Source organism: Argiope bruennichi, chromosome 8 (assembly GCF_947563725.1).
Source record: "Argiope bruennichi chromosome 8, qqArgBrue1.1, whole genome shotgun sequence".
Taxonomy (NCBI): Eukaryota; Metazoa; Arthropoda; class Arachnida; order Araneae; family Araneidae; genus Argiope; species Argiope bruennichi.
In genome coordinates this window covers 27,139,638-27,152,886 of record NC_079158.1, presented here as the reverse complement: position 1 = coordinate 27,152,886, position 13,249 = coordinate 27,139,638, and the positions used below count along the sequence as shown (strand labels likewise).

The following is a 13,249-nucleotide window of genomic DNA, read 5'->3' as shown; positions in this document are numbered from 1 at the left end:
GTGTAAGAAGATGCAATATAAAAAATAAACCTCTGTAATACTTAAAGTAAATATTCAAAGAATTTGCAACTCGAAGCGATACGCACTTCGTATACTGCTATTTACGCGAATTCTTGTGCTTGCATAAATTTGTAATCCCTTAAATCAGGTTTATACATCTTTTTTGCTGGATCTATTTTCTTTTTTGCTGGATCTATCTATTTTAGTCAACTTATTTATAAAAAGAATCCTCTATAAGAGCACATTTTGAATTGCGACCTCATGTTCTATAGTAAATGCATGACTTATTCTTTAACCTATTCCTTATACATGATGTTTGTATGCATGACTATTCCTTAAAGTTAGTAAGCGGCTTTTAACAGTTATTGAAAGATAATAATAAAACAAAGCATAAAAAAAAACGAAAAATAAAACGAACAATTTAAAAAAAGATGAAAAGAACAGATTGCTTAAGATATTACAGTAATTACTATCTTGAAAGAATAACTTTGTTTAAACATTCTTTTCGTGTTTAAGAAATAATAATTCTTTAAAAAAATGAAATAATCATTTCAAAATTATTTTCATCGAATGATTTGCTCAACAATTTTAAAATTAATTTTTTGCATGACTAATCTATTTACTTTTGGGTATGATATACAAGTCATTCAAATGACTGACAGATGCATTGCAAAATTTATATCTTTATTTTTACTAAACTGTCGTTTTATGGGAAAGAAAATTCAAAAATAACTCAAAAGACTAGAAAAGTTAAGAAATATTTTTCTCTATTAGATATGTATGCTGTGCTATTTGCTCTATTATTTGCAGTGCAGACTGTCCAAGACTTGTTGAATGAATCCGTATTTCGAATGCTCTATTTGTACGATTTATTTATTTTTATTTGCTTCAGGAAACGCTTTAGTAAAAGAATACAATCTTATTTTTTTCATCGACTTAACGAAAGCTTATGCTTTGAGTGATCAAATAAAATAATAATAATAAAACTACAGTTACTCCTTCTTCTTTCACTAAAGATCATATAATGAAACTTAAATATTTTGAACTTCGTATTAATGTTTTAGTTGATTAGTGCTTTCCATATTAACATGAAACGTACAACATTATAAGTTATATCGGAAAATCGGCATTCAGAATGTAGAAAAAAGTTGTGGATATATTGGATAATATCTTGTGTTAATAAAGTTAGTCCTTATTCCAGGAAATATCTATAGGGTATTTATAAATCAATACCTCAACTTTACAAGTCTATTAAAAGAATACAAAACAAAGTAAAGCCCTGTTGTTCAGCAGAAATGAAAAAAATAGCAGCTGAATATTTAATTTCAACATAGTTATGAGTGTTTTATATGAATCCCTTTAGAAACATGAAGTATATCGAAGCGATATGATAACTCATCTCACAATTTTTCTGCATGCCTTTACATTGTGCTTGTTTTACCGCTACGAATTAATGTTGACGAACTTAAAACATTATATCTCCAGGCTTTCAACACTTTACATCAGAGATGTTGAAAAAGTATGGGACAAGTTATCGTTTCACCTTCATATCTTTTGTATTTGTGCAGGGCTTCAAAATAAATACTTATACCTATGTTGAATCTAAAATTCCAATTGTTATTTGTAATTTCCAACGAACAATAAAATTGGACTTTGTTTTTATTTCTTTTAATAGCCCTGCAAATCTGGGATATTTATTTGTAAACATCCTATATAATATCTTCAAAAGATTCATAAAAATCGAGATACAATATATTTCATCATGATTTTTTAGGAGGAGATTATTAAGCCACAAACACAAATGACAATGATACTTTGAAAATGAAGGCAAGAAATTTTTTTTCGATTCAGAAACATTTTCCAATATTGCATAAGTTTTCCGCCTCTCTGCAATGTTATTTCTTTTCATACACTAGAAATATTTTGTGAGTTCTTCATGCAATAGAAGTCTTAAATCCAGTTATTCATAAACGCTCTATTTTACGCAAATCCATGCATTCCATTTCAAATCGAATTGGCAGTGTGGAATCCGGCCAGTATTGTTGTTGTGTGAAGCGGGTGCTGGGTATCCAATTCATTCGGATTTCTATCTCTGCAGTACATTTACAATAGATTATGTGACCACATTGCGGAAACAGAAGCGGATATGCCGCGGGGGGTAGGTTTATTGAGGGGTGTCACCGGCTATCTCGAGAATGTAAAAAGAAGTGAATTCGACGATATACTTTAATGAGACGTTTACCGAGAAAATCGGTAAGATAGAGGAAAGTGATTGGTATTACTGGAAGCAAATGGATAGGCACTGAGTGTAATGGATGGATAAAAATGGGAAATGACTGGAGTACCACCATTCTAATGGCATGACATGGAATGAATGTGAATGATCCAATATTATTAAAAGAGCAAGCAGTAAGTCTTTTACAAAATAAGATAACGATCCTCAAATATGATCCAGATCCTAAAATTAAAATAACTCGCAACATTTTTCTAAAATTCTAATATGTTCCCTTTTTTAAATTTAATATTAACTTCCTCTAGTGTCATTCCTCCCCCCCCCCCGAGAAAAAACTGTTTCAAATTAATAGAGAGCTATTTAGTACCAAAATTCCTCTCCAATAATTCCACTCTAAATTGTAAAATTGTCTAAACAACATAACTTCTAAACTCGTCCCACCGTAACCTAACTTCACACCTCATATCTTTAACCAACTATCAAGAAAGACAGAATATCTCTCAATCCGTATCCTCCCTTTCAAGAAGCAAACTACTAAACATATTCAACTTTTTTCTAACGTTTCACGATAAGAGAACGGAAAATCAAGCCTTTATGGGAATATCATATTCGGAGATTGATAGGAACTCCATCAACTTAGAAAAAAATTTTCCACACAAAACAAATGCGACTCATCACTGGAGGAAGACAGTAAGTCTATATCTGTAACTCTGAAATTGAGAATTTATTGACAAGTCACAAAATTTTTTAACGCGTTGTTTGAAGCGATGAATTTGTTCAGAGATCCATAAACCTTGGAGCAAGAACACAATTATTGCTTGATTGAAAGGGAAGGAAACAAATCATTGCTTGATCAGATTAAAAAAAATAACATGGAATTGTTATGCAACAATGCCTCAAAAAATGCTGGTACTGCAAAAAATAAGAGATGAACTTACCACTTTAGAAACTGTTTATTACATATTTGCATCTTTTCTATAAACATTACTAGTCCATTAGTCGTTGCAGAACAATAGATGAATAATCTTTTTTTTTAGTATCGATACTAAAAGGGACAGATAGCAAAATTTTGGCTCTTTTACAAAGAAGATAATATCTAAAACGTATCAATTAAATTGGGACAAGGTAATTAAATGAAATGGTAACAATTCATTTATTTTTACTAGTAAATAAATATACGTTTTCAGAGATAACTGATGCTGATGTAGAATTGAATTTCAGTGAATGAATAAATACGTGTTATTTAAATACTCTATCAGAAGGGAAGCTAGATGGGAAAATTACATATTCCAAAGCAAAACTTTATCGAATGTTTTTTATCTGATACTTTAGAGTCGTTTTGTTATTCCCTTGAAAATAAGTTAGAAAAAATACAGATAAAAATCAAATGGAATAGAAAAAGTGTTGATAGCAAGTTATATTTGCTTTGAAAAAATCACAAATGTTAAAAATGTTATAAAGAAATTAATAGGAAAATAAAACATACTTCAAAGTTTTGCGTTTACTTAAAATGCTTTAAGGTCGGGGTAGTCTAGTTGGTAGGACATTGGATTCGCGTCCCTTGGCTTGCCGGGTCGAACCCCGCGGGTCGAAGACTCTCCGTGTGTGTGGTGGCTGGCACGCGTATAAATCTGTTGTGGTCACAAAGCTCTCCATGTCGAGAGTAATACCACTGGGGTTACTGGATCAGGGGTGAACGTTCTCTGGTTTAGGTCTAAATTACGATCTGTGGATGAGTGAGTGAAATGCATGAAGTCCGCCCCGTAAAAAGTGTTGTGACGTGTGTGTAGCTAAGTCGCACTCTTCGCCCTAGACGGCGCTACTGAAAAAACAAAAACAAACAAACAAACAAACAAACAAACAAACAAAAAAAACAAGAGACGCACACTTGGTTTAAAATCGGTGGGCTTGTCTATGACATTAGAAAACAACAGCAAAGTATTTTAGAAATATTTGCTAAATCCTTTATATTAATTAATCAACATATCAATAAACAATGTTTAAGAATTTTAGATACTTTTTGTGTATTCAAAATGTTATTTATATTTAAAATTTGTATAAAATGTATAAAAATATAGCTATATTCAGCATATAGCAAAGTTTTTATGATATGAGAATACATAACATTTTAATAGTATCATATTTAATAAATGTGAATTATTACTTCTCTTCTGTCAGAGGTAACTGTTGAGCAAAATGTTGAAGGAAATTTAGGGTTATTTCTGAATGAAAAAAGTGTAACATCTCATTCAACATTGAGGATTTTTTTCCTTATATTTGACTATAAATATTAATAAAAATTGTACAGCTAGTTTGAAAAGATGTAATACATATAAGAAATATAATTAATTAATAAAAATGAGATAGTTAAATTTCATGATTCTCAGAAATGTGAAAATATAAGCATATATCAGAGTTCTTTTACATCCTAACAGAAAAAAAAAAGCAGAAGTGGCCATTCTACAGCAAAATTAAACGCTGAATAATAATCTTATTTTGCAAAGCAAATAAAGTCTCAAAGATATATTGATTGAAAAGATAATTTTGTTAAAATAGTAATAAACTAACGAGGAATTAAAATAAAATAAAAATAAGGTAAATTTCATATTTGTACAGTAAGTTACAAGATGTCACTTGAAATTATTTGGCGAAATAGCGAAGTAGGCGAATTTAAATATATCGCAAGAGATGCAAATTTATTCGTAGCAAAGAGAAACAAATTTGAAATAAAAGCTAAATTTATCGGTAATTTGTGGCAAATTCTTAAAAACAATAAGGGTATTCAGAAACAGTTAAAAAGTAAAATTATTTAAAAATGGAAGAGCTTAAAATGTCTGGCTATATTCTGAACTGTACGATACAACAAACCAGAGTGGCTTTTCAGAATGCAATTTTGCTTATAACATATTTTCTTGTTTCCATTTCATTTTTCCATCCTTAGAATTTTATTAATATACAGTATAGCTCTAAATAAAAGTTTTCAACAATTTCAAAAGATATTAATAAATTGAAAATAAAGTCAGAATTTTTTTTTAAAAAAAATCAACTGGTGGCGAAGAGTTTCCAGGAGGTGGAATTTTGACCAGTAAACAATTAATTGAGAGATTTCGAATAAAATATTTAGGCATTTCCTACCCTAAACAGTGGGCACCACGGAGCATTTAATTTAATAACCTAATCCATATAGTTTTATATTTCAACAGTGTTTGTTGTTTGTTTGTTTGTTTCTTATGGCACTTGCCACTGACAAGCCCGCTGTTACAAAGACAGCGATTTAAGCCTGAGGGGGACGTCTCTTATTTTTTATAGCAGCGCCAACTAGGGCCAAGAGTACGACTTTGCTACTCACGCATCACTCATTCGCTTGCACAACCCCTTTTTACAGGAGGGCACATTCACACATCTCACAGATAGAACAACAGAAGAACAACCATGCCCAAACCGGGACTCGAACCCGGGACGCCCAGATCACGGGGAAGACGCGCTACCCCTATGCCGGACGCCGGCTCAACAGTGTTGTAAGGGTATGGATTAATTTTTCGCTCTTCGTGATATTTCTTTTTAAAAAGGCTGTAGACGTGCACATGAAGTAAATACATAACGTCTGCTAAGAATGGGGTTCTCAATACTTCTTTGTCCCCGATTGTTTACACCACTGCATTTCAATACATTATTAACTTCGCATCATGATAGTGTTTCAGTTGTTTAATTCTTTATTCTAATTATTTAAGAAAAGGCATATAGTTTTATTTATTTACTATGACTCATGACTTCGAAGCATATATGTTGCACTTATTATTATTTAAGCAGACGTTTAAAGTTTATAAATACTATAATACCTAAGCAAACATATTATGAAACAGATAGGAACCTGACTAATTACAGTTCACAAATGGTAAATATTATCCTAATATTTTATAAATCATAGAATTAGTATTTTTTACAAATTTATTTGGCAACAAGGTTGATTTGCATGCCGTCCTATTCTTTTACCTAGTCAGAAATTTGCCATTTTTTTTATTGTTCTAAATATTTTGAATTTATTTCAGTCAGAAAGAAAGATGAATTTGTGAATAAATTCTGTCGGGCTTAAAAAACATTTTCCAGTATAGATTCTAAATCAAAGATTGCGCTAATATTGATTGAATTCTAAAACTCTCTAGTCAATTACTTGGTTGATGACAAGTAATAGATCAGACCTTGAAAATCTTTTGAAAGAAACTTTCAGTCATATTCTGGCTACAAAAAAAAAAAAAAAAAAAAAAACTAGATGCAAGTTAAATCCTTGATATGACACTTATAGTAAATCGCGTCTCGATCGTCTAACGTGACAAACGACTTAGTTATGTATTTAGCGAGGAATATTAATGAGATTCGACAACCCCGTGTTTGCTAAAAGAACTGTCTGCACGCGACATTACGTTCAAGATGATCTCTCTATAAGTTTAAGTTTTCGATATTTTTTAATTTTTAGAATTTACTTTTTAGCTCATAGGATTTACAATTTTTTCGAAAATAACTAATTCGAACTTTATGCTTCAATAGGAACAACGTATTGAGAATATCCACTCTAATCGTGGCTCAGAACTAGTTTCCAAATTCTTAGAAAAAGTCACAAATTTCTGAAAGAAAAAAGACTGAAATCATATAACTAATTATATTTTGAATTGTTTCATCAAATACTGAAAAAAAGACGAAGTCTAAATTTTTATATATTCTGTCAGGAATATTCTTTATATTTAGTAAATTATTTTATACTCTTACATTTTAAACAAAAATTATTTCACCCTTTTGTAATTAAAGCTGACAAATATATGAATCTTTGAACATTACTATTTTAAATAATGAAATGAAATTGGAAGTTGCATAACTAGGTCAGGTTTAGTAGAAAGGGGTGAAAAATTTTGTTTAAAATGTTGATATATATTTATTTACCGACAATACTATACAAAATATTTCACTTAATATGGTTGGTATATTATCGTTGGTAAAAATATTTCACTAAATATGGTTGATAAAAATACTTCACTAAATATATATTATTCAGGAAACTGTATAATGATTTATATTGAAATTCTAAATCAAATTCTTATTTTTATTTCACGAATTTTATTAATTTAGGAGCATAGGGCCAGCGTCCTGGCATAGTGGTAGCGCGTCTTCCCCGTGATCTGGGCGTCCTGGGTTTGAGTCCCGGTTCGAGCATGTTGTTATTCATCTGTTCTATCTGTGAGATGCGTGAATGTTCCCCCCCCCCCCTATAAAAAGGGGTTGTGCAAGAGAATGTGATGCGTGAGTAGCTAAGACGGCCCTAGTTAGCACTACTAAAACAAGAGACGCTCCCTTGGCTTAAAATCGCTGAGTTCGTCAGCGAGCTTGTCATGGCAAGTGCCATTATAAACAACAACAACAGGAATATAGGTCATTTCTAATGATTTAGAAATAGGTTATTAAGTCTTGATTTGAATGGATAATGCATTATTATTGCATACTCATTACATTATAAAGTGATCCCCCCCCTACTTGACTGATATGAATACATGTTCATAATAGATAGTTTTATTCGTGTTTTCAAATACCGAAAGTTACTTATGGATACGTATTAACTTTTCAGAAGTATACAAAGTATTCGTTGCAGTTGTTATTAAGTAAGTAAAGAAAAGTTAATTGACATTCTTTGGCCTTTAAATAAGTCAGTTGTTCGAATAACCGAAGGAGTCGTTTCTTAAGTAATTAATCTAAAATTACGTGAAGACATTTAAGTAAACTTGTTTGAATAACGAAAGTGTTATTGTGAAGTAACTAAAGTTAAATGAGATCCTTTGACTTGTAAGTTGCATGTATGAAATTTCATCCATAAAATAGTATTATAAAAATGAATAAAAAATATATTCTGCATCATAATGTTAAAAAAATTAATAAATATATTGAAAACAAATGAAATTATTATGATATATCATTTTAAATGAACAAAAATGATATTAATAGTAACCTACAAGCGACTTAAATAAACTTTTAAAGGATTGCCATAAAAACATAAATAACTCATTTAAAATAAGTATTATCAATTAATTCTTTCATCAATATGTTTTATAGATAAAAATACATAAAAAATGTAATAAGTATTAAACTGTATCAGATTATCAGCTCTCTATCAATTTGTGGTTTTGAAACACGGAAGTACAATGAATAGAAACAGAGAGGCTGTTATTGAAACGACATTATTGATAGCTTTCTCTATAACTGTGTCGCCAAAGTATTGTCAATCACATAAAACAAATCGAGCGCAAAGTGATAAATGCCTTATCCTGATAAGAAGAGAATGAAATCAGAGTGACTTTCTTCATTGTTTCAAAAGACACCAGGGCTCATAAAGTCCACCATTGCGGTTGAAAGTCTCTTTCTATAAATGAAGAAACATCTTACATTAGAATTGTAACTTTTCTTAAAAGATTTCATCTTTGGAGAGAAATAAGATCTTGAAAATTATGATTTCTGTTCGTTGGCGTATTTATTTAATTTTTTATCATTATTTTCACTACTATAAATATTCACGGAGAAGTTTAAAAATTTCTTTCACTGCCTTTTATGATTGTACTTCGCAAAATTGGAAATTAATTTCTTATTATCTACAATTTTGGTGAAAGTTGCACTGTTGACAAATCGTAACAAAATTTTTGTTACGATGGTAAATCAAAACAGTGAATCCATAACTTCGACTTTGTCTAAACGTATTTTAGAAGGGATCTGTGTTGATTTCTTAGTATTGCATAAACTGTTATTTTGATTCAAAGTGATGTAATGACACGCTACCTTTATGGAGCTTTCATCAATTCTAAGTTCGAAAAAGTAGGCCTTTCAGGAAAGCTAAATCCAAGTTTTACTTTGATGGTAAATCATGCGTTTTATAAAATCAATTTTTAGAAAATTTGTAGCGAAGAAGTAAATGCAGTTTTCAAGTTGACTGTTGGATTTCAAAACACCCCGCATCCGAAACATATGAATCAAAAGAATAAATTATTTGGCTTTATACAAAATTGAAGATTTCAGGCTTAGTATAATTTGGATCAAAGCCAGTATAAGATAATAAATGTTATGATAAGAATAATAAATTTTTTTCATTGGAAATTCCTGAATAAAAATTATACAAAATAATATTTCAATGATTTACAATGACATACCGAAAGTTGGAGGAGAGAGGGTAAGGATATGCAAATGTACCCTCTCTCCCCTAGGTTCAATGAAAAATAGGACGAAAGCAAAGAATCTTTACTTTTATTTCACTTAAGTATGTCAATTATACTTAAGTGCAATAATTTTAAGGATGTAATTGCTTTTATATCTCATAAGTAGGCAGGTAAGACAAATTAAATTCAAGCAGATATCATATATCTGACATGATTTACTATTCCTAAGATGTATCTGGTTTAATTCAAGGTTCACGGATGGTTAGTTAAGGGGTTAATGGAACTTTATGAACCGAAAGACAGCAGTTCCCTTTGATCCAGTTGTTGAAGGGTCATATCAAAGGAAACTGAGTTAACTGTATTAGATCAGTTAGAATTTGTTTCAGGATGACAGAGCACCTGATCATTTGATTCTTGCATTGATGGTTCTGTAAATGGCAGACTACCGCATCGAGATTCTCTCAGACAATTTGATTTTTTTATGCTCCGTAATTCTGATAAGTAAGTTTCGATAAAACCTGATATCAATTTATAGTGTTATCAGAAAGTTGAATTAATATAAAAACGCATTACTTTATATGGTTCAGTATTAAAATTTATAATTATATGCCAATTTAGCAATGATTCTAGATATATGAAGCAATTAGAAGAAAATGTTTGAATTTCTTTGTAATGTGAATAAATATCGCATGAAGACAATATTGAATGCATAGAAAAATTTCCGATTCCTGCACTCAAATTATTTTGGTAATTTATTTTGCTATTTATATAGTTTAAGCATATGTGGTTATGCAATCAGGAAAAGGTGAAAATGATATACAGAGTAAATAGAATATCTCACGGATAAAAAATGCAGTGAAATAAATTCTAATAAATCTCTAATTCAAAAGTTGTAGCAACAAAAGTTGACTTGAAACAATTAACTATCTTGGGATGCAACATATAATATACCTACAAAGAAAAAATTATCTTATCCTATAAGGATAAGTAAGGGCAATTTTTTTTTTACTTACACACTTTATGATTGAGTGGCGATCTGATTCAAGAGGATGCCAAGCGCTGAAATATGTTGCTAGAGAAAGAGAATTCACGTATTTGCTACTATATTTAAAATTTACTATTCAAGAAGCGTTATAGTTTTAAATATTTATTCCTGTCATACTCTTTTTGTTGTTTTTGGCAAATTTTGTGTTTGTTTTTTGCCTTCCTTTTAAAATGCATTTTCTTTCTTAATGCCGGGCTTACACTCGGCCAGTGAGTTATAAGAAGGCCAGTAGGCAGCGCATGCGTAGAAAGACTGAAAACTTTTATTCGATCGATGGCAAGTAATTGTTTCGATAGGACAACATGCCGCTATATTGTATTTTTTTCTTACTGCGCATGCGTTTGTAGAATTTGGAGGCGTTTCCTTTTGGCGCGAAAAAATGGATCACTTATCAAAAATAAACTTCTACACTTTTTTGTTCTTTCTGATAAGAGGTTGTGTATCTTTTTTTTTTCATTTTATTTCCCCCTTTTTTTTTCTATAATTTTCCAAATTCTGGTATGCTGACCTTTTTTTTATTTTGAAATATTTTTTTTGTGTGTAAATATCCATCATTTTAATACGACACGCAGTGAAAGAGAAAAATTTGGGGAAGCCAAAACGGCAATTTATAGCTAAGCAAGGAATACTTGAATCTATCTAATGAAATTGAGACAGTTTTTTTCTGCGCATGCGCTGCCTACTGGCCGTCTTAAAACTGGCCGAGTGCAAGCCCCGCATATCTCTATGCGCTAAGTATTCTAAGTACGTATCTCAAAAAGGCAATCAATAAATCAAAAATTTTTTCTACTATTTGTTACCTTGATAACCGAGCCTTTGATTTAAATCTAGTTTAATGTACCCGTTCACATCGCCAAGGATGCCAACAATGCCAAGTTGCTAATATCAAAAACAAGTTGATTGATTAGGTACAAAAAAGCGAGCAAAGGACTGATAGATGAATTATCGCAGTTGCTTGTTTGGTGTAGTATATTGGCGATGGTAGAAGTAAAAGAAGATGTTACCACCAGAAAAGGCAACAAGTTTGATCTTCTAGTAACTAGAAAATATAGAAAGCACATAACTTATTTTTTTTTCAAAATGTAAGAAGTTCTTTTCTCACGGGGGGGGGAATCTCGTAATCGAGAATGAGAAGCATCAGGTATGATAGTTGGTTATCGCCAGCCTTGCGGGTACACGAAAAGGTGGGAGTCTGGCTCCTCCTATCGATGGCGGAGAGTACTTCTTTAGGGAAGGGTTGTACCGTGGCCGGTGATGGCCCTTAGGATTCAATCACATTTCCCACCAGTGTTGCTGTTGCGGCGGTCCGGTGATTCAGATTTTTCTGTGTGACTTCCGGCGGGTAGGAGTAGACAGTTTGTGGTTGTAAGAGGTTTTCTTTTAATGATCTTTAAGTTTTTAGCTAGCCCTTAATTTAAATGTTAAATTTAATTTTAAATAATTTTATAATTTATTATTTAAATAATACAGTTATTATATCTTTGATTTAAACTATAATTTTTTTTAATAAAATCTGTAATTAAAACAATTTTCTAAATAATTGTACATAATTAAAATAAAACGTTTTTTCTAAATAACTAAACATTTTCTAAATTTTAAAAGCAAATTTGAAATTAATTTCTCACGTGCTTCATATTGATTTCTAAAGATTTACACTATCAGTGAAAAACTATGAAACTACTATAAGTGAAAATGACTTACTAAAAGTGAAAAAAAAAAAAAAAAAAAGAACTGCTTAGTGTAGTGCTATTCTAACAAGTTAAAAAAAATAGTTTTAAAGAAGATATATATTATTTACAAATTGAAGTGTCACTTATTTTAAGACAATTATCAGAATTCGAAAATAACATTTCCATCTTTTGTTGCAATATGTATAAGGAAGCAATTAGTTTTTTCTCTGAAGGTTATTAAAATTTCAAAGAATTATTAAAAATTTTTTCTGAGAAGTTGCAACCTTCTTTTCTTATAAAAAGTGCTTACAGGGTGATAAAGCTGCTTCTATGCATTATTAATGTCCTTTCATCAGAGTTCCTGCTGTTGTGTGAAGACATTGATGAATCGTTTGAAAATTCCCTAAGAGTTTGCAACTGCAAGCATATAGATGTCACATTTTCTGCTGCTATTTTTGCTCGTGAATATTTATTTAAAAATATTTCGAAATGGACCCTTTCGTTTAAAATATATATTTTTAAAGTCATGAATGATTGATTATCTTCTATGCGAATAAGAAAAAAAAAGAATTTTGATTGAAGCTTTTTTAATGCATTTTGAATATAAACTTTCATCTTAGTTTTACTCTATACATTATTAAAAGGAAACAGAATTAGTGCGAATTCTTTTTAAAGATACATTTAAACTTTGCAAAAAATAAAACTATCTATAAATGTTAAGACAGAAAAAAAATAAATAAATGCCACGAATGAAATTATAATTACAAGTTTTTATTGGATTTCTTTTAATCCTTAAATAAATAAGTATTATCTTAAAGTAACATTCCCAATTTTGTCTTCTGAATATTATTAGAATAAGAATGGCGCTTGTTTATTCTATATCGATATATATACCGAAGATGCTATTAAATCAGCGCTGATGGGGGGGGGGGGCGACAACACGTTTGACCGCATTTCTTTTACATTTTGTTTGTACGATTAAGAATACTGTATTTGATACTGCAATGTTGAAATAAAAGCTGTTACTTGAAACACAAGATGTTGGAGTCCATACTTATCACCGTGCACATTTTTTTTATTTATCTAAAGCTCAATGTTGTCGATTGGCAGTAAA

The 13,249-nt window shown here is 30.5% G+C and overlaps 1 protein-coding gene across 2 annotated transcripts in view; it reads right to left on the bottom strand.

Moving 5' to 3' along the window:
* LOC129981159 (Krueppel-like factor 7) overlaps positions 1 to 13,249 on the bottom strand; it is a 73,973-nt gene that overhangs the window by 42,880 nt on the left and 17,844 nt on the right. Inside the window, exon 1 of one of the 2 annotated variants that reach the window (XM_056091871.1) lies at positions 3,172 to 3,200. The exons of the other annotated variant lie outside the window; for it this stretch is intronic. The gene's annotated coding sequence lies outside the window, so the exon portion shown is untranslated. Of the gene's footprint in view, positions 1 to 3,171; positions 3,201 to 13,249 lie in introns of those variants that run through there. 2 annotated transcript variants of the gene reach the window in all.